Consider the following 23,311-nt stretch of genomic DNA (forward strand, 5'->3'; position numbering starts at 1 on the left):
CCCACACAACAGGGATGGCACAAAGGGGCTGCGAGTAAGCAGCAGGCTTTTTGCTCATTTGTTTTTTTGAATGTCAGAGGTGGAAATCCTGCTTTATTCTGTAGTTACACATCTGTCTCTACAGGGCAGAATCCAGTGGTGAATGACAGGCTTTGGCAGTTTGACACTCTTGCATGTTGATGAGTGAATCTTCTTTTCTTCTTTCTCTGCTACCTTGCAGCAGGCTGTGCACAGTCTGCAGGGCTTCACGCTGCCTGCTGTCCTACATCTGTAAAGCGTTTCACAACCAGGTGGAGATACCTAAGCATTGACCTACACTGCCTGTCATTTTAGGACAGAGATGGCTCTGCGATATGATGGCAGATAGCTGAACTGCTTTTAAACTCGCCTGATGCATGCAAGAAACTCACAAATGGAGAGTGAGCTTTTACTTTTACCATTTATTTTGCTTTGGAATCAGTTTTGTGTCCCTTTGCAGGCTGAGAGTGTGACACTACAAGTGCTGGCAGGCTGGAAGCCAGGCGGAAGAACTGTGCTGTAGTCACAACTTTGTCACAGCCCCGTATGTGGTGGCAATATCCCAAATTCATGCCCTTGTCACCCCGTCATTGAGATTACTTGCAGAACCTGTGAAGTACCTGGTGGTAGCCAATGTGTCATCGCTTACAGGGTATCCAGTGACAGCACTGAAATATTAATCTTTATACTCCTAAGAATAAGAAGGAAAAATGCTTTCCCTGCAGTGTTTTGAAGGGTTTTATTAGTTGGCAGTCCATTTTTTAGGTCTTTTTTTTTTTTTTTTTTTTTATTGGTACAGAGCTTCTGTGGATGCCCCTCTCTCCATCACTGCTCAGCAGGCTGACAGCCTGGCTGGCTAATGCCTGAGACCGTAAACTCAGAGCTTCTGCTCAAAATGCTGGCGCTTGCTGGCTTTATCAGAATACGGCAGCCTCCGTTCTTGAAGGGCTTTAGTGTGTTGAGTGGAAGTGAGATGCCTTGGTCACGGCAGCGGGATGAAACAGGAGCTTTGGTCCAGGAGAGGGAGAAGAGGGTATGGCTGGAGGAAGAGGAAGTCTGTGTGATGGGGACAGCTTGGCTGCTGTTTTCCTGCCCTTGTAGCAGAAGCAAAGGGGAGATGCAGCACAGCCAAAAAGGACAGTAACGTGGTACCTGGCACAATGGGTGTGAGATAAGATGTTTGGTAATGGCAGTGCTGGGTAAGCACGGAAAGCTTAGCTTGTATGGTCTCCTCTGCCGTTTGCCAGCAGTGGGAAGTGAAGCAGGTATATTGGCCTCAGTTTCTTCCGTCTTCAGAGGGAAGAAGGGTGATATTTTGACTTTCTTTTGCAAAATACTTTGAGATCAAGGGCTGTGGAATATGCAGTCCCTGAAATGAGTGTTATTACTAAACTGAGGCCACAGAGGCATGACCTTTTCTAGCCTCTACTGTGTCAGCTGCAGTATATTCCACTAGCTGGTATTTAGGAGATGCTGACCCTTGATCGCAGCAAGCAGAGTTGTTCGTCTGATCCATCCCTAAACTAAAATGAGCCAGGTGACCATGAGCAGTATAAACAGGTATTTAGTAATCTAGTTCCTCTTGACTTGTGCGAGGTAGGATAACTTTGCACGAGTGGCTCAGCCGGCTATAACCTGCCCTTACTGCTTGCAAAAGAAATTGTAAGAAGCAAAAAGGGGATGTGGCTGCGCTTGAAAGGAAATATTTGTCTGTGGCTCAAGTCTTACAGCAGCATTTGTCACTGTGGTGGGCAGACATGGTGGTGTGGACATGGAGAACCACCCCCCAACTATTTTTAAATAAGGAAGTTTCAGTGCAAGTCGTACACTGTAAATACATCTCCAGGTAGCTGGAAGCAGAATATGGAACTGTCATCTCCCTTCTTTATTCATGCCAGCTCTTGGGGGGGGGGGGGGGGGGGTGTTTAACAATGACAGGTAGAGGGAGAGGAATTTGCATTCATTCTGCCCACAAAGATTACACAGGGCCAATAAGCAACGCAGAGTCGCTTTTCTGAAACGACAGTACCTTGTTCACATATATTAACTTCTTTTGCCTTCTGCCTCTGGATTATTCATGAGCCAGGCAGTGTGCTGCCTAAATACCAATAGTGAGTAATGAGGATTAAGTGTTACCTCTAATTCCATCATTATGAATATTTCAGAACTTCCTGTTCAGGCTTAACTGCTATTTTGGTGCTAAAAAGGCAAGTCTTGGGAGCTGAGCTGCTGTTGGCCGTGACATCACGATGCTATGATTTGAGTCTGGCGTGACACATATTCCGGAGAGCTAAGCTTGCTCAAGCCTCTTATGTAGATGTGTCCGAGAACCTCTTGTATTGAGAGAGAAGCACTTGTTAGTGAAAGGGGTGGATTTTTAGTATACAACAAATGTGATTTTTCAGACTGCTGCTGCTACTTGGTTTTTTTTCTCCCCAGTTTGCTTCCTAAGCTGTAAGCTTCAAATCCTGAGCCAGCGTCTGAGCTGGGGAGAAGTTTGGGAACCGATTCGGGAATTAGTCACGTGAAATTTGAGATCAGATGGGGAGTAGTGCAGGTACCCCACTGGCAAGGGAAGGAATTGAAATGTGGTCTCCTGGTGGCGGGTGAGGGAGGAATCTAATGCCTGGGCTAGTAATGGTAATGCTGCCTCTTTGTCCTTTGGCAGGTTGTGAAGCATGCGTTTGGTGGCAGGGAGGTTAGGTATTTTTGATCACACTAATGAAACAAAACAAAAAAATCCTCACTGGGAATTTTTTCTGGAAGCGCTGGGTCAGGAACATCCAGCAGGTTGGGAAGTGCAGTTGCTCAGTCTGAAGAGTTTTTTAGATCTCATAATCACCCATGGTAAAAGTTGTGAGAACAGTGAAATGAAAACAAGCTCCCCCATGTGAAGGGATGGACCTTCAGTGCCAGTCTCCCAGGGCAGGTGAGGAGATACGTAGGTGGTGTATCTGGTATGCAAGATGTCTCTCATCAAACTCCTTTTCCCCCTTTCAAACACATTAAAACCTTTCTCTATCTCAACACTTCTGTGCAAGCCCAGAATTATTTCAAACGCCCGTATTAAAGGGCTATAAAGGCTTGTGGAAAGGCTTGTCTCCTCTGTGCACCAAGAGGTGACCTGTTTTCCTCCACATTATCTTTTCTTGCTGTGACAGGACAGCAAGCACTTTCCTCTGCAGACAGTGGTGGAGGAGGAATGGCACAAAACGGTGGTTTGGGGGCTGGGGCTTTGTTCACTGCCTGCCATCGCCGAACAGGGCAGCTGCAGTACATTTCTTACCAAGCAGTGTGCAGAAAGCAGGATCAGTGCTAGCGAGCAGTCAAAAGGCAGGATTAAACAGACCTTTTGCAGCAGTGCCTGTATAGTGTTGTCACTTCAGGATGGATGAAGGGCCCTTTATAAACAGCATCATAGATCTATCTGTGTGTCGCCAGAAGGGTTTTGTAATTTCAGACTCTGTCAGTCAGCACCTTTTTTTGTAATAACAGCACCTGCTATTGAAAAGAATAGTTTTCACATACATCAAGAACACCTTTTTCTATCTTCTTTTTGTGCACTTGTTCACTAGTTCAGTATTAACAATCAGTATAAATGATCGATTTTGCATAGTAAAATAGTACATGTGGACATCTGAAAATCATCCCCTTTCAAAAGCATGGAAGAGCAGTCCTACACTGACCGTGGTGATAAAGTAGATGTGACCCAACACAGCTTTGCCGTGGTGCTGCTGAGCAGCAAGACACTTTCCTGTAGTCATAAACTCGATGGACTCTACTCTGTTTGGACTCTGAAAATTGCATATTGCCAAACTGTCCTTTGTGACACATGCTTCAGTTATCATTCTGAACGGCTACTGTCCCCTGTTACTAATATGTGGTTGATGGTCATTCAGCAGGAAAGAAACTCTCTTTCCTAGGTGGAAGGGTATAATAATTTGCCTGAAAGCTCAATTGGTGCACTGGCGACAAATACAATCTATGATTTCAGTGCCCAGGTACTTTCCTTTAAACACATGCCCTGCTAGTCTTGTACCTAATCTTGCCAAAATGCAATGATGAAACGGTTAAAACTTTCTGCTACAGCCTCCATGTTTGAGGACATTCCTGAAAGTCATTTTCAGATCAGAAGCCCCCTTGGTCATCCTTGCACCTTTCAGCTGGGAAAACAAGACACATCAGGTTTGCACAATAAAAATTGCAGGGACATTGCTCGGTTGGTCTGCTGGATGCTTCTCACTATGGCAATTTTCTATAAGGCTGATTCATTCAAATTGAGGTGTTTTGCAGGATTACATGAAGTTTATCCAAATACTCAACAGGAGATTGTCAACGTTATGTCATTTGGATGGGGGCAAAAGATTTTTTAATAAAATGTATTAATGAGATGAAGCAAACTCCAGGTTTTTCCCTCTATCAATGCATCATGTTTCAATAATTTCAGTGAAGCATTTTTGGGAATGTTTCTTTTGGCAAAAAAAAATCAGAAAGTCTGATGATTTGTCTCGACATTGGACTAAAGGAAGTATTTCCATAGGGATGGAAAAATCTTTTCTTGTTACTGAACTGCTTTGCCAAACTTCCCAGAGAGAAACCTAAGCCTCTAAAGCTGAGAGTTGTGTGCTTTACTTTTCCTGGCGACACGGCGTGCACTGAGGAACCACCGTGATGTTTGTAGATGTTTATCTCCATGGAGTGCTAACCTAATTAAATCATGGACTTGGCCATGTAAAGGTAAAAAAAGTGATCAGAGGCATATGCTTTAAATGCTTTTAGAGTTTCAGCTTCATTGAGAAAAGGAGCACAAACAGGATAACGTGAAAAAAAGTCCCCTTCTCCTCTCCAGGGTTCAAGTTACACTGGCAGAGGTGAAGCATATCAATTTCTGGCAGACATATGCCTGCTTTGCAAAGCAGAAATGATCACAATAAATACTGAGCTCTTTCTATGTGTCCACTCTGGATCCTTTTAAACATATTGCTAGCTTTGAAAGTAATAAAAACCTTCTAGGAGATGACAAAAGAATGGAGTGGATGTGAAGGCAGAATGTTCCCCTGAGATGGCCATTTCATTGGTGGTACTTTACCACAAAACTAAGTTTGTAATTTTCAAATATATTGTAACCCCCACAGGATGCGGATTTGGTGACATATGGCAGAGCATCGCATTAATTTTTATCAAGATCCTGTGGGTAACTTTATTGAGGTCAACTCAGAGGGAAGCTGCAAACCAGCCCTAGCAGCCTGCAGCTGCAGCCTGAGAGGCTGGGAGGATGCCGCGGAAAGCCTGGCTGGAGAAATCCTGATGGCTTTGAAGGAATACAAGAGGTGTCAGGGAGCTCGATACAGCCTGGACAATGTATGCTCATGGCCAAGTCTACAAAGAAGTCTGCCATTTGAGTGATCCTAAACCAGGATAAGCGGGTTTTTTGCTGGGTTCCAGATCCTGTGCAGGACATCAGCAGTGTTGTCAGGCATATTTCCTTAAAAATGTGGTACCCTGTAGAGAATAGAAATTCATGTTGAGTGTAATTGTGATTACTCGCTTCGGGACTGCTGCTTTGTGAAGGTGCCAGGCGTCTGTGTCCTTTGTGCTTGTGATGTGTGCCAAGCCCTTGACTTGTTCTGTGCTTGATGACTGAAGATAAAATTAAGACTTGATTATTAAAAGGAGAAGGACATACATTTCAATGGGTGACTGCACAGACTATGAGAAGGGATCCATCAGAGCAGACTGTGAAGTATCTAGTGTGGAATCTGCGCATTTCTTGATAGCAGTGCTGAAGAAAGGAGATGTAGGATTATGATCCTGGTTCCCTAAAGCCCTGGGAATATCCTTGGTCATATCCCTTAGCCTCTTGGTGCCTCAATCTGCTGTTTACTCTCGTTTAGTGAAGAAAATGCCTGAAGTGTGTGATGCTACACAGTGACAGGAGACTCTTCCCTTCAGCAAGAGAGAGCGTGAGTCGTCTTTTTGCAAGGCTCAATCCCCCTGTGTCAGGAACCATCATTTCTTTTTTTGGGAACTAGGAGATGGTAGAAATTAGAGGGTGGAACTTAGAGGATGGAGGAAATGAGAGGGTTTTTTTGGACTGAAAGACCTGTTCTCCTGCCAAAGCGAGCTTGCTGCACCCTACCAACCCACAGATGAACTGACTGTGCTTTGAGATCTCTCTGTGATACCACATAATAAGCATCTACAGTACCTTTAAGTACAGGCAACATTTGTGGTCAGGGTGTTGCTCCTTGACCTTTGGAGCTAGCACAGAGCTATTTCTGCTCTCCATGACCACGTAGTCATGCCAGTCATAAGAACTGAGTATGTTTAAGACCCCTACTCTATGTCAGATATGAGTCCATGAAGCTGGTGTTTGTTAGGGAGGAAGCAGGCAGAAAGCGCCCATACACCTGCAGAAGTACAGCGCTTTCAAGGCCGTCTCATTCTGCGGAACCAGCTAGAGCACAAGAAGAAAATGGGAGCCTGTTATTTGTCAGTTGAAAAAGACCCCAGATTTTTACAAGAAATTTTATTTCCAGTTATGGCTGGTTTTGGCTATTGTTAGCATTGGGTTTGCTCATATATCAAAAGGGCTGAGTCCCAGCTGATGTGGGAACAGTGGGGACAAGGCTGGTGCAGTCTGAATACTCACAAAGGCAAGTACCATTGTATAAAATTTCTGCGGTTTCAGACCTTTGAAATTTCTGTCTTTGTTGCTTGCGGAATTTCCCTCTTCTCCTTTCAAGCCTACCTCTGCCTGAAGCCAGACTGGTAACATAACCAGAAAGGGTGGTTCTTGCGATGGGTTTCAACAGCACATTAATAACTAATCAAGGCTGGGATCATAGCAGGTGGTTAAAAAGGGCCTGTTGGTCATCATTTTGAGCTCTGGCAGAAAGCCTGCCCTGGAAAATGTAATTACTGTCCAAAAGAATATGACAAACTCTGCCAAAAATAATAAAAGTAGATCATCATCCAAAGCCACACCAGCTGAAACATGTGGCAGTTTGCGCAGGCCAGCCAAGCGGATCCTGCAGGGCTTGGCGTTCACCGGAGCGGGGCAGGAGATGTGGCTCTGCATCCTGCAAGGTGTTGCATTTTCATGGAACGGGTCCTCATTTCTCTGCATGGAAGAAGATGTGGCAAACTTTGACGTTTTCCACAGCAGAATATTCTGAGAACAAAATGTCTGAGGTTGGTGGTTTTATTATCTGTTCAGTTTTTGTATGGCTATATATCATGCAATATGGAAATTTATCATACAAAAGTGGCAATGTTTTTTCAAACCCCAAAATAATAATGTGTTCCACTTTGAAATTCTGAGGACACTTTTCAACATCCTGTCCTTTTTCCCCCCTCCCAAAAATGAAAATAAGGATAAGCAGCCATAGTCTCGTAAAGCCTCCTGAATTCATCCACTGCATTTTTCCAGTGGCACACTGGTCTGTCAAAGGCTTTCTGACCAATTTCACTTAGCAGGACTTTGCAGTAAAGATAAACCTTATGAAATGATGATATAAGAAGCAGGCAGCTCTGGTGCTTTGGAAATTGCTGTTTCTGGCCTCCTGTCACATGCTCCATAGGATTCCTCTCTGCAGCAGTTCTTTCAGCTGGATTATTTTAAATACATGAGTATCTTAACTTGCGTTGCTTTGCAGGACTGGGCTTGGGAATGCCAGCACTGGCAGTTTGGCTGGCAGAACTTGCAGCACATGGGTGGTAACAAGCTCTATAAACCTCTTTATCCAGCTCAGGTCCAGCCAAAAGAGTTGAGTTGGCTGAGACTAGTTTCATTTTCTGAGCACTTACCTATGTGGTCTTAAGGAGTTAACTTTTTTCAGGAGGTGATTCCTGAAAGCAGGGTAATAGAGAAATAAGAGAATCCCCATTAATTTATTAGTAGAGCCAGATGGAGACAGAAGCCAATAAGTGACAGTACCAGAGCAACTTTTAGAAATACGACTCTGAGGCGCTTGCTTGGCTGGGTGCAACCCCTTTTTTGACTGATCAGGATGAAGGGATGCTTACAAACAGCAGCTTGAAATCAAAGATTTGGGAATTAAGGGTTTTGTATTAATTTAAAAATTAATTATTTTTTTTAGAACAAACCAACAAAAAAACTAAACCAAAATCTGCACCTCCACTCTCTTGAAAATAGGAACCCCCCAAAAGTAGCAAATCCAGAGGTGGCTATCTGTGAACAAAGTAGGAATTGGGCATTTATGACTAGGCCGTTACTCCCGGAACAGGAGGGTGACCTTGCAGAGCCACACCAGCTCCTGAAAGGTCGCTGAGCACCCAGGAGGAGGAGGAGGAGTACAGGAGCAATTTTGGAGGTCTTGTTTCATTAACAAGAGGCTATCATGCACCCTCCTATGTTCATCCTACTTGGCCCACTAGGTCTGCTTCCCTCAGGCAGGGGCAACCTCCCACTAAACACCTTTAACTGAGCCATTCTGATGTGGTTGATTTTAAATGGGATGTTCAGGTGCTTTTAATTCACTTCCCAACTTAAAAGGCAGTCCCAGGTCTGCTATGGGAGAGAGTTGGTGTCTTCTTCCAGAGCCTCCATCCTGATCCCTCTCCTGGAGGGCTAGAAAAGGGCTTTGTTTTCATCTTTCACCTGTGGTTGTGGATGCTTAATTAAGGGAGACAAGCCCATAATGAGAGCAGCAGCTGTTCTCTCCCCTGGGGAGAAAGAGACTCTTCAGGGACAGGGTCCTCCTTGGCACAAAGGAAAATCTTCTTATGAAAGCAACACTGGAGAGGCTGGCAGATCCCCATGGCATCTGACTTGATAAGAAACCTCAGAAAAACATCCATGTGGCCTGTAATTTTGGGAAGTGGGCAGAAGGCTGGGCACTAGGGATGAAATGCTGAATAGAACTCTATCAGGAACATAGTCCTCTGGATCCAGTGTCCAGCATTTGGGCTTATAATGCAACTGACTGCTAGAAATTATATTGGAAGTAATCTTAGATTGGGGGATTATCCTGCATCCAGCCAGCCTCCCCATCCCCCAGAACAGACTGGCATCTGGTATCCCTCAGACTTCACCACATGGGGTGAGTGGGGGAGATATTTGGAGAGGGTTTTCAGAGTGGGGCACCGCCACTACCTGCTTTGAAATGTTTTGTGGGAACATAGTGCTGTCCCACCCATAAATAGTATGTATTAAGACGTCCTAAATTTCTCTCGCTGAGAAGTTTGCATAGAACCTGTAAGACTGCCATGAACCAAAGCACATCTTCAGCCACAGCCCTGCGTTGCCCGCAGAGATCACCGCTGATGGCATGGGGAGACCTCAGCGTACTCTGTCCCAGTGAAGCAGGTGGAGCTGCGACCAGCACGCGGCCAAGGGCTGAGCAGCCCCTGCAGTGAGGGACCTGGAAGGGAGGAGATGGGTGGAAAGAGGTGCAAGGATCCTGGTGTTAAGCCATGGCTGCTCACTAGTGAAAGTCTGCAGGTCCCAGGCCAGCACCCTAAACATCTGGCCATCCTCTGTAAGAAGCAAACAGTGGATTTGATCCAAAGCCAGTTAAGGTCAGTGCAAGAGTTCCCATAAACTTCAGTGAGGTTTGGGTCAATGCAAAGAATGACTATTGTCAGGAGCAAATACTTTTTTCTAATGGCGATTGCAATATGAGGAAGCAGAACAAGAGAAGTTTTGTTGCTAATTTCCTTTCCTTCCTGACGGCTCAGCCATTACTAGACTAGAGTAAATCTATTCTGCAGAGGAAAGCGCAGCACTTTCCTAAACGGTTGGTACAGATAACTGTTATCAGCATTAGGTTTCCAGCAGCCTGCCTGACATCATCGGTGATTCCCAGGCCCCTCTTTGTTTCAGGAATTTAGGGTGGGCTTAGCCAGTACTAGTTGCTTGTAAATCATCCTGCACCATGCAGTGTAATCTGTACCTGAGCAACAGCCAGGCAAAGGGAGATTTGAAAAGTCATCACAAAAGATGTAAAAACCGCTCTTGCTGAAAGCGAGAGTTTTGCTGATGGCTTTTGAGAGGGCAAGGGGTTGCCTGAACTGTTCTTGCTTTTCAGCCACTCTCCCTGTTTCCTTTGCAGAGGCGCAAACGGTATACTGTGTTGTTCTTTATTTGTTCTGAGTTTTTCCTCCCAGACTTTTTTCAAAAATATAACACAGAGGATAAATAAAAAATGGAACCGCTAACGTTCCCAGGGCTGATGTTGGCTGAGCTGGCAGCCCTGGAGCAGGGGTGATAGGGACTGCAGGGCAATGGGCAGTTTTCCTTGGCACAGAAATGCCTGAACAGCAGAAATATGAACTTTCCACCTACATTTCAGAGAGACAGATTCTGTGACGGGTGCTGTGTTTTGGATGGAGAACTACTCATTTACGTGTGTGTCACAGCTTGATCAGCTGGGAGTAGAGGGGGATTTGGGGAGCTGCTGGCTGTTGGGGTATCCAGCACCATACCAGACTGAATGTGTCCTCTAACCTTGGAAAATACCTTCTCTGGCTGATGCTCAGAGGAAAGGCCTTGAAATCCCAGGTGCTGTCAGCACAGGGAGAAACGGCAAACGCTAAGTTCAAGGCATGGGCTGGAAATACAGCAGCAGTGGTGCCGTGCTGCTATCAAGGCAAGAGGTGGGAAGGAGGAGTGGGGAGTTTTGCAGGGAAGAACCTTTCAAATGTCAAGGCTGGCATGGAGGAGGTCCAATAGCAAGGAAACAGAGTTGAACTTTTCTTCCTGACTGCATTATTGCTTAGAAAAGTAGCAAGCTGTCTGTATTGACATAAAATGTCGGTAGGAAAAGGAACTCGCCGTTTTCTCATTTGTGTTATGTGGGATGGGAAGGGATACCCCCACGACTGAGGTTAAAGCAAGAGGGAGGCAGTCCTGGCAGCTTTATTCTCAAAACAAATGTGTTACGTCTGTGCTGAACTCAGTATGCAGCTTACATAAATAAATAAATAAAGGAAGGTGGTGGTGTACCAAACTCCAAACTGACAAATTCCAGACTTCACATTTTTCAGGCTCTGAGATTTTACCCTGTATGTGTGAATAGCTCATTGTACTCTCAGTCGTGTGATTTGATGGTTTTTTTTCCTAGCCTATAAGGAGGATGAGAGATGCAGCCTGTTACAGAATTCTAGCAATGGAGGTAAAAATGTGCAAGAGCCTCAAAAGGGGCTCATATCTACTTAACACGGGTTTTGCTCGAAAGTGGGATGGACAGCTCGCCCGAGTGGGGGAGACAGGATGGGGAAGGACTTTGTGCAGTTGTCTAATGTATCCCTATACTCCTATGTAGGATCAAAACCACCAATGGTTTAACAAGAAATCGGTCAGCAAACTCAGAGAATTGCAGTCCTGTAGCGAGGGAAGAGTGCCCTGGAAGTGCATTTCCATGCTAACCTACTGTTGGCACAATTCCTGGGAAATAACACAAGGAAATCTGGCTGCTTGTAGTTAAAGCAGCACCACAGATTTGGCAAAACAGGTGTTTCTGTTTAATGGGTGGGAGGAGATGAACAAAGCTCAAAGGCATGCGACTTAAACCCTTTAAAAAACTATACATAGTGTTTGAGCATTTTTTTTTCTTCCAGTGTCTCTTTGGTGACTGCTTCCCAGGGTAATTAGCATGGAGCAAATTTGCTTGAAAGGTGGAAATCACTAGTTGAAGCCCACAGCTGTGGCTGGCATATTTGCACTGTACATTGAAGGTGTAGAATCTGTGTCTTGTGGGCTTGTGTGTCAGGGTGCCCTGGATTTGCACACTATAGTTAGATACGTTCTTACACCTGCTTCCTAAACTGAGTTGGCTGCTTCTGATGTGTTAACAAGCAAAATTCAGGGACAACAATGTAAAGCAGCAGGGCAGGTGGAGCAAGTGACTTGTCCTTGGATTTCAGAGGTTGCTCGACATCAGTTTTCTGTGATACATCTGACCAGACAGGGCATGGATTTTGGTGGGTTTTGTTTCTTTGTTTTTTACAGAAAGTGACAGAAAACTGGACTATTAAGCCCTTTTTCAAGAGTCTGCCTAGCCCAGCCTGAGTCTCTAATCTCTTGCAATGCATATCCAGACTACTTGTAAACCCTTCGGAGGAAAAGATGTTTCTTTTATGAGTGTTAGGCAATATGTATACCTTCAGGAGTGCTGCTTTATATAAATAACCACTATGAACATAAGCATTTTAGCAGAGGGTAATGGAGACAGCAGTGTATGATACAGGGAGATCTACTAAATCACTACGTGGTGCATGTGATTTTGTAGGCAGAGTGTCTGTCCAGGATGCTTGCATGGATTGATACGATTTTGCAGCTTGTTTGTATGTAGAGTGTATGTAAATATTAGGAGACAGGGCATCAGAGTGATTGCAGCTTAAGTAGGAAAACACTGCTACAACAATACCATTGCGTTCATAATCCTCCATGAGTGTTCATTGCTTTAGTTAAATATGCAGAGACTGATGGAGATTGCTAGTGGATTAGTGTCTCGTATGACTGGTGCCAAGGATTGATTAGCATAAGCAAATTTCTTCTCCAGCTTCCCATCAGTAAGGAGAGAAATGCAGCAAGGAGTCCCTCCACTGCCTGGAAAGGAACTGGGATGCTAAGGAGGAAAACTGTTCAGGAGTAGGAAACAGTTTGCTCCCAGTGTCAGCTGGTGGGACCAAAGTAATCCCAAGATTTCTGTAGTGGGAGCATCCGCGTAGTTTACCTTGCAGAGCTCACAGATTGGCTAATTTAATTTTTGTTTTGCTTTCAAGTGCAGTTTTGAGGGTTGGGGAGCTTTTGTCATGGTGTGATTTGTTTCTCTGCAGTCCTATTGGTGATCCTGTTTCAGCAGCTGGGCACAGCCGTGACCTAAAGGCCAATACAAATACAGCTTTGGGGTTGGGTTTTTTTTGCTTGGGTTTTCTTTATTTCTGTGCTTATCAGAACGAGGGCACAAGCCAGCTAACGGGTGTGTTTTTGAGCTGTCAGAGGTGCACCTAGTCATGGAAAATTTGGGGCTGGACACTAAGCTTGTGCTTCTAATGCAAAAGTCCAATTTTGTGCCACTCTGCAAACGTTGTGTGTGTGCATCAGTATCTCCTGGGACTGTCAGTTGTTAGTATAACGTTGATCCTTTCAAATGTAGCCTTGAATAGTGCTGGGGACAGGGATTTGCTGATAAAACAGACTTAATGCTTGGTAATAATTGAAAATGCAGGGTGGCTCACCAGGCAAAATACCTGCTTATAGGAATCAGATTTCATCTCAGAGCCAGCAGACATTTCCTTGGAGAAATCCTGAATTCTGATAGAAATCAATATTTAAAGGGACACTGGTAGTCTGGGAAGAAACTGCCATGTAAGGTAGCTTCAAGTCCTAGCAACCTCTTCAGGGATTAACATCTGAATGCTAAATGTAGGCCAGAGCAAGGAACTGTGCTGTGAAGAAGTTAGTCTTTTTCAACAGGCAGGAGGAAGGCCACCAGCATGAGCTGTCTCTGCAGTCCTGGAATAATCACATTAGAAGTTTCTTTCATCTGTAGTATGGGTGCATTTTTTTTCCCTGCCTCTTGATAAGTAAATGACACACACTCCCCACAATCAGCTTTAGATGCAGATGTTAACTCTTATTAAAAACACAGGAGTAAATAAGTAAAGAAAAAATTCTGCAGCATTTCCGTACAGTGGTGAGTAGCTTGCTTCAAAAAAATATATCTTCATAAAGCAGGATATGATTTGCAGAAAAGTGATTTGGTAAATTGATGGAAAGGTTTGAGAGGAGAGGGGAAGAAGCTGATGGGAGATGCCCAAGGCTGCCTGATTGCAAACTAGCTAATACTTTATTTCAGTAGCTAAATTCAGGGCAATCAAATACTAAATCCTGTATGGGGTTTCCATCACAAGTGAACCCATGGAAATGGGAGCAGTCAGATTCAATCCAACACTTCTACTTTGCAGGCGTGCTGCTTGCTGGAGCTGTTTTTGACAGTGAGGTGATGTCTCGGGACAGCGCTGTTGGTTCTTTTTCCAGATGTTGTATTGCACACACAAATGCAGGTCATGAGCTGTTATGGTAGAATCAGTGGGAACAGCTCAGAACCAAAATTCAGATGTTTGCTGTAACGCCTTTTTCATCCCTGATTACTAAAGCACTGCATAATATTCATGCATCTTGCAGTGCTACACAAGGAGGGACTAGCCTTTGTTAAAAGGTGGAAAAATGATGATCTGCAGCTATCAGTCCTCAGGAAGGTCATGGCTGAGCAGGGAATTCAGTCTGTCGCTACCTCGGGAATGCCTTCCCAGACTGTGACATCACTTGAGCAACCCTGAATGCCCATCTGAGGGGTCTACTGGTTTTGAGCTCCTGAAGGCAAAACTAATAAATAATACGTGTGTGCTACTGTACAGATGGGAGAACACCCCCCCAACCTCTTTCCTCCTCCCCACCTCATCTCCTACCGATACAGGGCTGGAACTGCTTTGATCCCCATCAGAACAAAGACTAAACATTAAAGTGAATTATCCCAAAGTTGCTTCTCATTAATCAACAGCTGCAGGCACTTGGAAACATCTGTCAGGATTGTTTGAGCATTCCCTTCGCTTCAGTGGTTACACCGAGGAAGCAGAACAAATCAAAACATGCCGTCGGTCCAATGCCACCTATGCAAGTTCCCTGCAGTTGATTGCAGTGGTGCAAATAAGCAGCAGCGATAAGGGAGCAAGAGGCAGAGATGGGCAGCTGGTTGTGTAGGCAAGGAGTCAAGCAGCAGGAAAAATGATGTCTTTCCACGGTAAATGAGGAAAGCTGTTTCCAGGAAATCTGGGAAGGAGAGACCAGGGCATGAGGGTTTTTGCTGGGCTCTGTGGGAATGCAAGCATCCCTGCGCCCACATGGGAATGGGGCTATCTGCCAGAGAGGGTGGGCAGCGCTGGATGACTCTGGTCGGTTTTGCTGCAGGAAGAAGCCAGCTGGCTAGGAAACAGCTTCCCCCTACCCTTACTGTGTGTTTTTGAGGTTACGTCAACTGATAGAAATCAGAGAAAACCCACTGCTTTGCCCACCGGGTGCAAGTGAAGAAGCTTTTATCCCAAGCCCTTGAGGGCCAGTACCCTGCATGCAGGAGGATACAGCACCTCCGGTCTGTACCAGTACGCCTTTGATTCCTGCAGGCTGTGCCGGCGTGGTGTCTCTTTAAGGGCAGGTCCCAGAGTGCACGAATTACGAATTATGGTATTCCATTAATCCCTTCACACTGGCCTGCCTGTCCTCCACACAGCGGGAAATGTGGGACAAGCAGGGTTTTGAGATTATCTCGTGCCTTGCAAAGCCGGTTCCCTTTGTGCTTTTAGAAAGAGCGTGCTCCTGTGGCAAGCAGGGGGCTGGGGGTGACATCCCTGGTGGGATGCACCCCCAGGGCCATGCCGTGACAGTGTGTGTGTGTGCTCTGCCCTCCTCCATATAGCCTGTGTGTGTATTTTGTGACAGCCACTGAAGCACTTGGGCACTGTCATCCTTGACAGAGATCACGTTTCACTCCCCAATCCATTCCTCCGTGGCAATGTAGTTATCTGATGCAACAACAACACTAGCTTTGCAGCAGAGAGTTTCCCACATCTTCCAAAGTGATCGGCTTTTTGCCTGCCAAAGCTGTCCCTTGGGGTGGTGCAAGGGGGAAGAGGTACTGCTTTGGGCACATGCTTTGCTGAAGGTATGCTGCTCCTTAGGAGCTCAGTGCACAACCTCCTACACTCTAACCTCATGGAAATGCCAAGGCAGGAGCAGCCTGGCTCAAGGAGACCATAAGCCCAGCAGTGACATCTGTATGGCTAAATAAAACGGGATCCTTTGCAACACCAGGGGTTTGCACACAGCTGGGAAATGCTGTGTAATTCACTGCTGATGGTGGATGCTTGAGCATCCAGGCCCTGGCTTTATGGATTAGTGTGGAAGTGCCACGGCTTTGTCAGAGTTTCAGGGCACTTTGTAGAGGTTAATTAACGCCCTGGTGCTCAAGCACATCTAGTTCAACTGCCTACACACCCGTGGAGAAAGAGACTGGAGCAATGCAGTCAGTGCATGTGCATCTTGGACCTAGCCCTTCCTAGAAGCACGACCCAGGTTGCTGTGGAAGTAGTAAGCAGTACTTTTCAGAAGTGTTTGGATGAGTCAAGCAAACTTTAAATGTGTTTACAGGTCCCTGGAGGCAGTTCCTGTAGTGCTTTCCAGGGCTTTTATTGGCAGAGGGTTGCTCTGCATGGAGGCTTTGTATCTAGCTGAACTTTTTCAGAGTGCATCACAAACAAATCTTCTCAGCATCAAATAAATCCTTACTCTGGGAACAGTTGGAGCATGACTTCTCTTGCTGATGCTGGCTCTTGGGACTGCAGCAGGGCTGTGTTGACAGAGGGCCTTTGGGAAGAAGTCCCCTGTGGCAGGGGCCACAGGGACTGTAATTCAGCTCCATACCCACCTCCATCCTGCAGCTGGGAACACTGGGGAAACATTGATGTTTCTCAGTGTAACTTCCCATCCTTTTTTCTCTCCCACAGCTCCCCAAAGCGAGTGCTTCTGGATTGCATCTCAGTCTGCCACTTGGTAAAGTCAGGAAGGTTGGTAACCCTTGGGCTCAGGGTGTGCTTGCACCAGTAGGTGTGCTCAGGGTAGGCTTTAAACCGGCTAGCACAGTACAAATAGCAGTTCAGTCCTGGCAGCAGGATGCCTGTGTGGAGCTGTGAGATGGGTCTGCAGTATTCAGTGGATTCTTGGGTACCAAGCTGAGATGCTTGCCAAATCGCGTATCTCCAAAAACTGGGCTTTAAGTTGAACGTAAAGACATGTACAGAGCGAAGGCATGAAGAAGGTCACCGTGCTGGTAACCTGGAGATGTCTTTGGGGATAAACTCTTGGTTTAGCACCTTTTCCTGTGCTCCTGGACCAGTTCCTTTGAAGCCGAAGAGCTTGATTCAGGTATGTTCCTGAAGCAGGCCTTAACTTGTGTCTAAACACTGTGAGGCATAAGTCAGAAACAGGTAACCTGCTGTTACCCCTTATTGTATGGTCTATTATTGGGCAAAATAAATAGCAGATGCTGTAATGCTTCATATCAGGACCTTGCCCCCCTACTCAGCTCTCGTGAGACCCCACCTGGAGTGCTGCGTTCAGCTCTGGGGCCCCCAGCGTAAGGACATGGGCCTGTTGGAGCAAGGCCAGAGGAGGCCATGATGATGATCAGAGGCTGGAGCACCTCTGCTGCGAGCTCAGGCTGAGGGGGCTGGGGTTGTGCAGCCTGGAGAAGCAAAGGCTTTGGGGAGACCTTCCAGAACCTTCCAGCACCTAAAGGGGCCAACAAGAGAGCTGGAGAGGGGCTTCTTACAGGGGCACGGGTGACAGGACAAGGGGGGTGGCGCTGAGCTGGAAGAGGGCAGGTTTAGGTTAGATATTAGGAGGAAATTCTTTTCTGAGGGCGGCGAGGCGCTGGCACAGGCTGCCCAGAGCAGCTGTGGGTGCCCCGTCCCTGGCAGTGCTCAGCACCAGGCTGGATGGGGCTGGGAGCAGCCTCAGCCAGCGGGAGGTGTCCCTGCCCGGGTCGGGGGGTTGGAACGAGGTGAGCTTTAGGGTCCTTCCAACCCAAACTATGCTGTGATTCTATGAGTAGGAGGTATGTGAGATAGGACAAGATGACAGCTTAACGCCGACTTTTTCATTTTCTCATTTCTCCGCATTATAGTCACATATTTCTGACATCCCTACCACTATTCACTAAAACCCCTTACAAAGTGCATTAGTTTCTTAATAAAGCAAAACAAAACTCGGCCTCCTGACCATTTTGCTTTAGGGTTTCCTGTAAAGAAATGAAGCCTGTAGGTAGACCCATCGCAAACACCATATCGGAAGGGGATTGGGAAGTAGAAATGGGGGCGTGATGGGAAACATGTGGCTTCAGTAAGAGGAATAGCTCCTTCTCCGATAGCCCTGCGTGCCGTCCTGCTCTGGGAGATGATGCTTTTCCTCCTTCCTTCTCATCTACCCAGCTCACCTTCACCTGGCACTTGTTGACAGCTCTCCAAAATAAATTTCCTTGTCTCCTCAGCCTCTGGTGGGACTGAGGCTTTGAAGTGAAGTGACTTGGTGTTCTTTAGCTGTCTGCATTTTCCTTTTCTCAGCTCATGACTGTGCGCTGAACCCATTTTTATTCATCAGCAAACTGTACCTGAGGTGCCTCCTCGCTGCACCTTGGTTAGGCTGGCAAGCCTTGCTGTGTCTCCCTCTATGTCTTATTTCCAGCAAAGAGGGTTTCTGCTGGGAGTTACTGTCCCCAGTTAATTCATTATAGCGATCAAGCTGATGCTTGCCCATTTCATCCTGTGGACAACACAATTTTCTTTGTGTTTGAGGATCCTATTGCTGCTGGAAAGCAACTTGGATCACCAAGGGACAGCTCTTCATTACTGAAATACTGACATCCTTTATCCTTGCCTTTGCAACTTGGTTCTTGTGCACTTTGCATGACTGCGCCATGGATGTAGTGGTACCTGCTGCTGCTTCTTCCCTTTGCTCTAATGGAAAACTCCATTATCAGTCCTGGGCCTTACTAGTGATAAAATCCCATCACAAAATGTCAGATCTAATACTCTCCTCTGTCCCAATCCTTTCCTCAGCCTCTGGAAAGTATCTGTTAGTTGACAAGACAACGTAGGATTTGGGAAATTGTTCTGTTTTAAAAGATGAGGAGGAAAATATTTCTGATTTCTTGTGCCAGCCTGGCTTGCTGCTTTTTTTCCCCCTGCCTTTTTGGGAAGCAGGGAGACTGGTGAAGGGGATAGAGCAGGAAAGCTTAAAATTTTTAGCTGTTTCAAAATAAAATTTAATTGTGCTTTAAAAAGGCTCAGACTGAAATGAAGTATTTGTGAGTTATGAAGCAAAATGCTTGATTTTTTTCAAAGCAGGGTTGTTTTGGTTTTTAATTCATATCTCTTAAACATTTCTAAGAATTGTCATGATTTGGTAAGAATTAAAAAAATATCTAAGATTAAAAAATAAAAATACCACCAAATTGCAGAAAGGAGAAACTTTTTTCATTGCAGTTTTCACTGGTCTGTGTAGGGCTAACTACACTGGTGACATGCCCTGCTTCTCTCCATGAAACGCTGGATGCAGGACCAAGCACAGACCCCTTTGAAGAGACACAATAAGCCCTGAGAGCAGGAAGCTTTTGTTCCCAGGACAGTATCCTCAAGGAGGAAATTTATTAATGTGCTTCTCTGAGTGATAGAAACAAATTTTAAGCTGAGAATGAAAAGGAATCTCATGTGATCACCAGTTTGGTGGCCATCAGTGGGAGTTTCACAAGAGGCTGATGGAGTCAGGATTAGACCTTTGATCTGTTTGCTCCTGGTATTAGTGCCCTCTGGTTCTATCGAATCAGGCTGATCTAAAAGTTAGAGGGAAAGGTGGGAAAAGACTTAGCAAGTGGTGTTAAATCTAGCCCTAAGTTTAGCACATCTTTAACTTTAGAAGCAACCCCAGGACCAGGAGCAGGGGTTTTGCTAAACCTCCTTCTCCACAGAGAGCAGCTTCATTGTTGCATGACTAGGCGGATGATGTGGGAAGTGTTTTCCTCATAATGGGGGCGACTAGTAGTCATGCAGAATTTCTCAAAAGAGGAAGGATGTCTTAAACTACTTCTAACTTGGCTAATTTCCCATTGAGCCTTCAATTCTACACAAACGTTCAACCACAGGCGCTATCCCAGTTGCTTAATAGCCTTATTCTTGTGCCCAGTAGTGTGCTCTGTTGATCCTCGAGCATGGTTGGGCTCCGTACAGGCCCTAGACTATCCATCGTGACAGTCCATGCCTTGGATTTTTCCAAAACCTGCTTGATTTGTGAGATAAAAGTGTAAAATACTGCAATGATAGGATTTTGTTGGGGTCTTGAAAAAAGATAACAAAAAGGACGTGGGATAAACCAGTGGGGTGCTTTTATATTTGGACAAATTATAGAAAAAGTAAAACCACAGTTAGTATGAGGGTTCCTTAAGCTAGCCTAGAGGTGAATAATAATTCAGTATCTTACTGTAAGATCTTAGATACCTGCTTCCCTGTTCAGTGGATGCTCTATCCCGCATTGCCCTCTAGCGAGGACATTGCAGAGCAAATAACGCCTTCCAGCTTGCAGCTGCCAGGATATGAAATATGGTATTTTAATACCTGAGGACCTGGCTTGTTTCTGAAATGATGCTTTGCCATGCAATGCAAATAGTGTGAGGAGGGTTAGCATTCACCGGTCGTAGGTGCTGATGCATGTATCTGCACTGGCCATAGCTTTCTTGACATTTGCTTTTTGTTTGAGCTATCTGCCTCTGCAGGCATCTCCCTGCTGCTGATGGATCACTAGCCAGAGGTCCCTGCTCTCTTCTGCTTTGAAAAAAGGGGAAAATATTCCCTGGGGTTTTTTTGATGAAGGATGACCTTTTTCTGTGTTGTGTGTCTTACCCTGTGCTCCATGAAACATACTTCAGTTCTTTCAGTTCTGTGGTTTTGCCTTTATACACATGGTCTGACAACGCTGCCTGTGGTTTGGCAGTCATCACGGGACAAACTTTGGTCCCTCTTCAGTCCAACACTGGTCCATCCAAAGGTGTTGCATAGAGGGTCAGAACTGGTCCTTGTACTTCTGCCTGCTTAGCCGTGTGAGCCTGCATCAGTGCCAAATGACAATTTTGGTGTGTTCCCAGTTCTCTAGAGGTGTTAAATACTTACAGAAATTCAACTACCAGCAATAGGTTTAAAAAAAAATAATTAAAAAACCCCCAAGCAAACAAGTATCTGCTGCCTGTGGAGAGCAGGTCATGCCTGATTCATCCTGTCCTCAAGGTCTTACTTAAACGAGCCCTGCGGTGCCCGGAGCTGCTCTCCCCTGGGTTGTCAGTGCCCTGAATCAGCTGTCTGTTGGCCACACAGTCAGCTTGCACGCACAGGTCCTGTCAGGGCAATGGCACAGCAGTGCAGCAGCCTCCTGTGTGCCTGTGGGAACCTGTCGCAGCCGGGCTGCGTTGATGCCTGCAGCAGCATTCCCTCAGGGGTCATCCCTGCAGATGTGAACCCTCAGGCAGCACTGGAACAGCAGCTTTCTCTGGGGTGCTGGGTACCAGAGTCTGGGCTGAGGATCTGGGACTGAGAAAAAGGAGGCACTCAGGTCTGCCTGGGTTTTCTTTCCCCTTACTCACACTAGGGCAGGGAAGTAAGAGCAGAGCAATATCCAGATCCCACTTAAATCCAAGGGCTCCTCATCCAAAGCGTAGACTTCATTTGTCACTGCTTCAGGCACTGCTGCAACCGAAGTGAGACCCAGTGTGCCCTTACGTGCTTAACCATAATTACGTAGAAATTCATAATTGATGTGCAGTCTTCAAAAGTTAACCTGCTCTTTGCCAGCTTGTTCACCACAGGAATAGCCATGGCCATCTCTGCTAGATGCTGTCAGCTCAAATTCTTTGACCAAGACCTTAACACTTGTAGAACGAACCGTTATAAAAATCTGCGATTTCCTGCGTGCTAACAGCCAAAGGGCCCAACCTGTTGTGCATATGGCAGGTACGTGGGTGCAGACAGCACCCCGCTGTCGGTGCGATCCTCCCAGGGACTGTAGGATCCCCAGGAACACGATGGTGTTTGGGGAGCCGGGGCGGGCTGCCTGTCACCCAGCCTGCTCTGCAAGGCACTGGCAGGGTGAATGACAAACACTCATGCCATCTAGTGACCAAACAAACGCGATGTGGATGTTTTCTAAAAGGCCGCTGAAACTTCATAGCCCAACGTGGGGCAGGGCTGGGGGAGGGGGGGTGTTAGGTGTGCTGGGAAAACAAATCGCTTTTCCTGCGTTCCTGACCTGTCTCTTCCCTCATTTCACATCCCATGAAGTGCTTCTGCATGTAACCAGGGACTGGGATCTCCCATGTGAGGCTTTATAGATCCCTGGCAGAGCAAGACACAGGCTTCCTCAGCAGCTCTGTTGACTGAGGTGCACAAATACCTCAACTTATTGCTGATCGTGGAGCACAAACCCAGTGGCCAGGGACAAGGTGACTGTGGCAGGGGAGATGGCATGCTCTGCTGCTGATGTGGACATCATGGGCAGAGACCCTGGGGACTAATTTAAGCTGGCAGCACGGGCTGCGACGCGGTGCCGTTGCTGCAGCTTTGAGTTTAGCTGAGACAGGGGCAAGGGCTGGCAGCTTCTGCCACTGTCCTGACAGCAGTGACTCGTTACTAGGGCTCATATGACCTGACACTTTTTTCCTCCCGCCACCTTTGTTTCTCCCTCTTGCTTCTGTACATGATAGCCGTGAAGGTATTAACGCACTGGGTTTCTGCATGACTGGCTAGCTGGAGCTGCCGTTGCTTCATACCTAGTTATTAATCCAGACAGGTCCCGGTGCCACAAACCTGGAGGAATTAGTTTGCACTCTGCATTTTTAAAATGAAATTGAAGCTATTTCTGACCATACTGGCTTACTCTTGCTTAGCCAAGCTGTCATCAGCCAGTGCAGTTTGCCTTGCATAAGGCTGGTGGTCTCCCGGCAATATTTTGCAGCTCTGATCATTTCTTTAGCTCCTGAGGAATGCACAGAGAGAACTTGGGAATTAAAAGTTTCCAGTTAAGGAACTTGAGGGCTGAGATAGGTGTGAAGAAGTGTATTACAAATGCACCGAGATGCTGGGCAGCACGCCCAGAGAGATTTGGAGAGAAATGTGGGATGTACCCCACTGCTGAAGGGGAGTCAGCAAAGCACCCAGATGCGAATGTGCTCTTTCATGGAACATTTCTGAAGTACAGCGACACCGAGGCTGATGGCAGCACAGGCTGGCACATCGCTGGCCAAGGGTGCTGGAGAGCTGCCCCTCTCACTGGGCACACAGGTCCCTCAGCAGTGCTGTGCCCCAGAGCAAACAAGCGGGTGCTTGCTCTGCTCCGTGCTGCTCAGACTTGCCCCTGCTTCCTTCAGAAAGCCATTTACAGGGTTCTTGGTACCTTCTTGTTGGTTTTCTGTACCAAACAGGAAGGTACCAAATATGTTTCTTGTTGTCTAATTTACAAATGTTTTTCTGTTATCTTTACTACTACTTTTTCTGGACTATCCTTGTGTCTCCCTGCCTTTCTGCTCTGGATAATTGAGAGTTGGCGGTGTTCTGTAGTCTTCCTGTTTCAGGGCCAAAATGGGAGTGAGAATAAATGCATCTAAATATTGTATTGAAGCAAATAAGTAATTTACTCACAATAGCTCTTCACCTGGCATTACACTGGCAATTT

At 46.2% G+C, this 23,311-nt stretch overlaps 1 protein-coding gene across 2 annotated transcripts in view; it reads left to right on the forward strand.

Moving 5' to 3' along the window:
- SLCO3A1 (solute carrier organic anion transporter family member 3A1) overlaps positions 1 to 23,311 on the forward strand; it is a 152,705-nt gene that overhangs the window by 92,412 nt on the left and 36,982 nt on the right. The gene's annotated exons all lie outside the window — the stretch shown is intronic.

This window comes from Falco biarmicus, chromosome 7, assembly GCF_023638135.1.
Source record: "Falco biarmicus isolate bFalBia1 chromosome 7, bFalBia1.pri, whole genome shotgun sequence".
Classification (NCBI taxonomy): domain Eukaryota; kingdom Metazoa; phylum Chordata; class Aves; order Falconiformes; family Falconidae; genus Falco; species Falco biarmicus.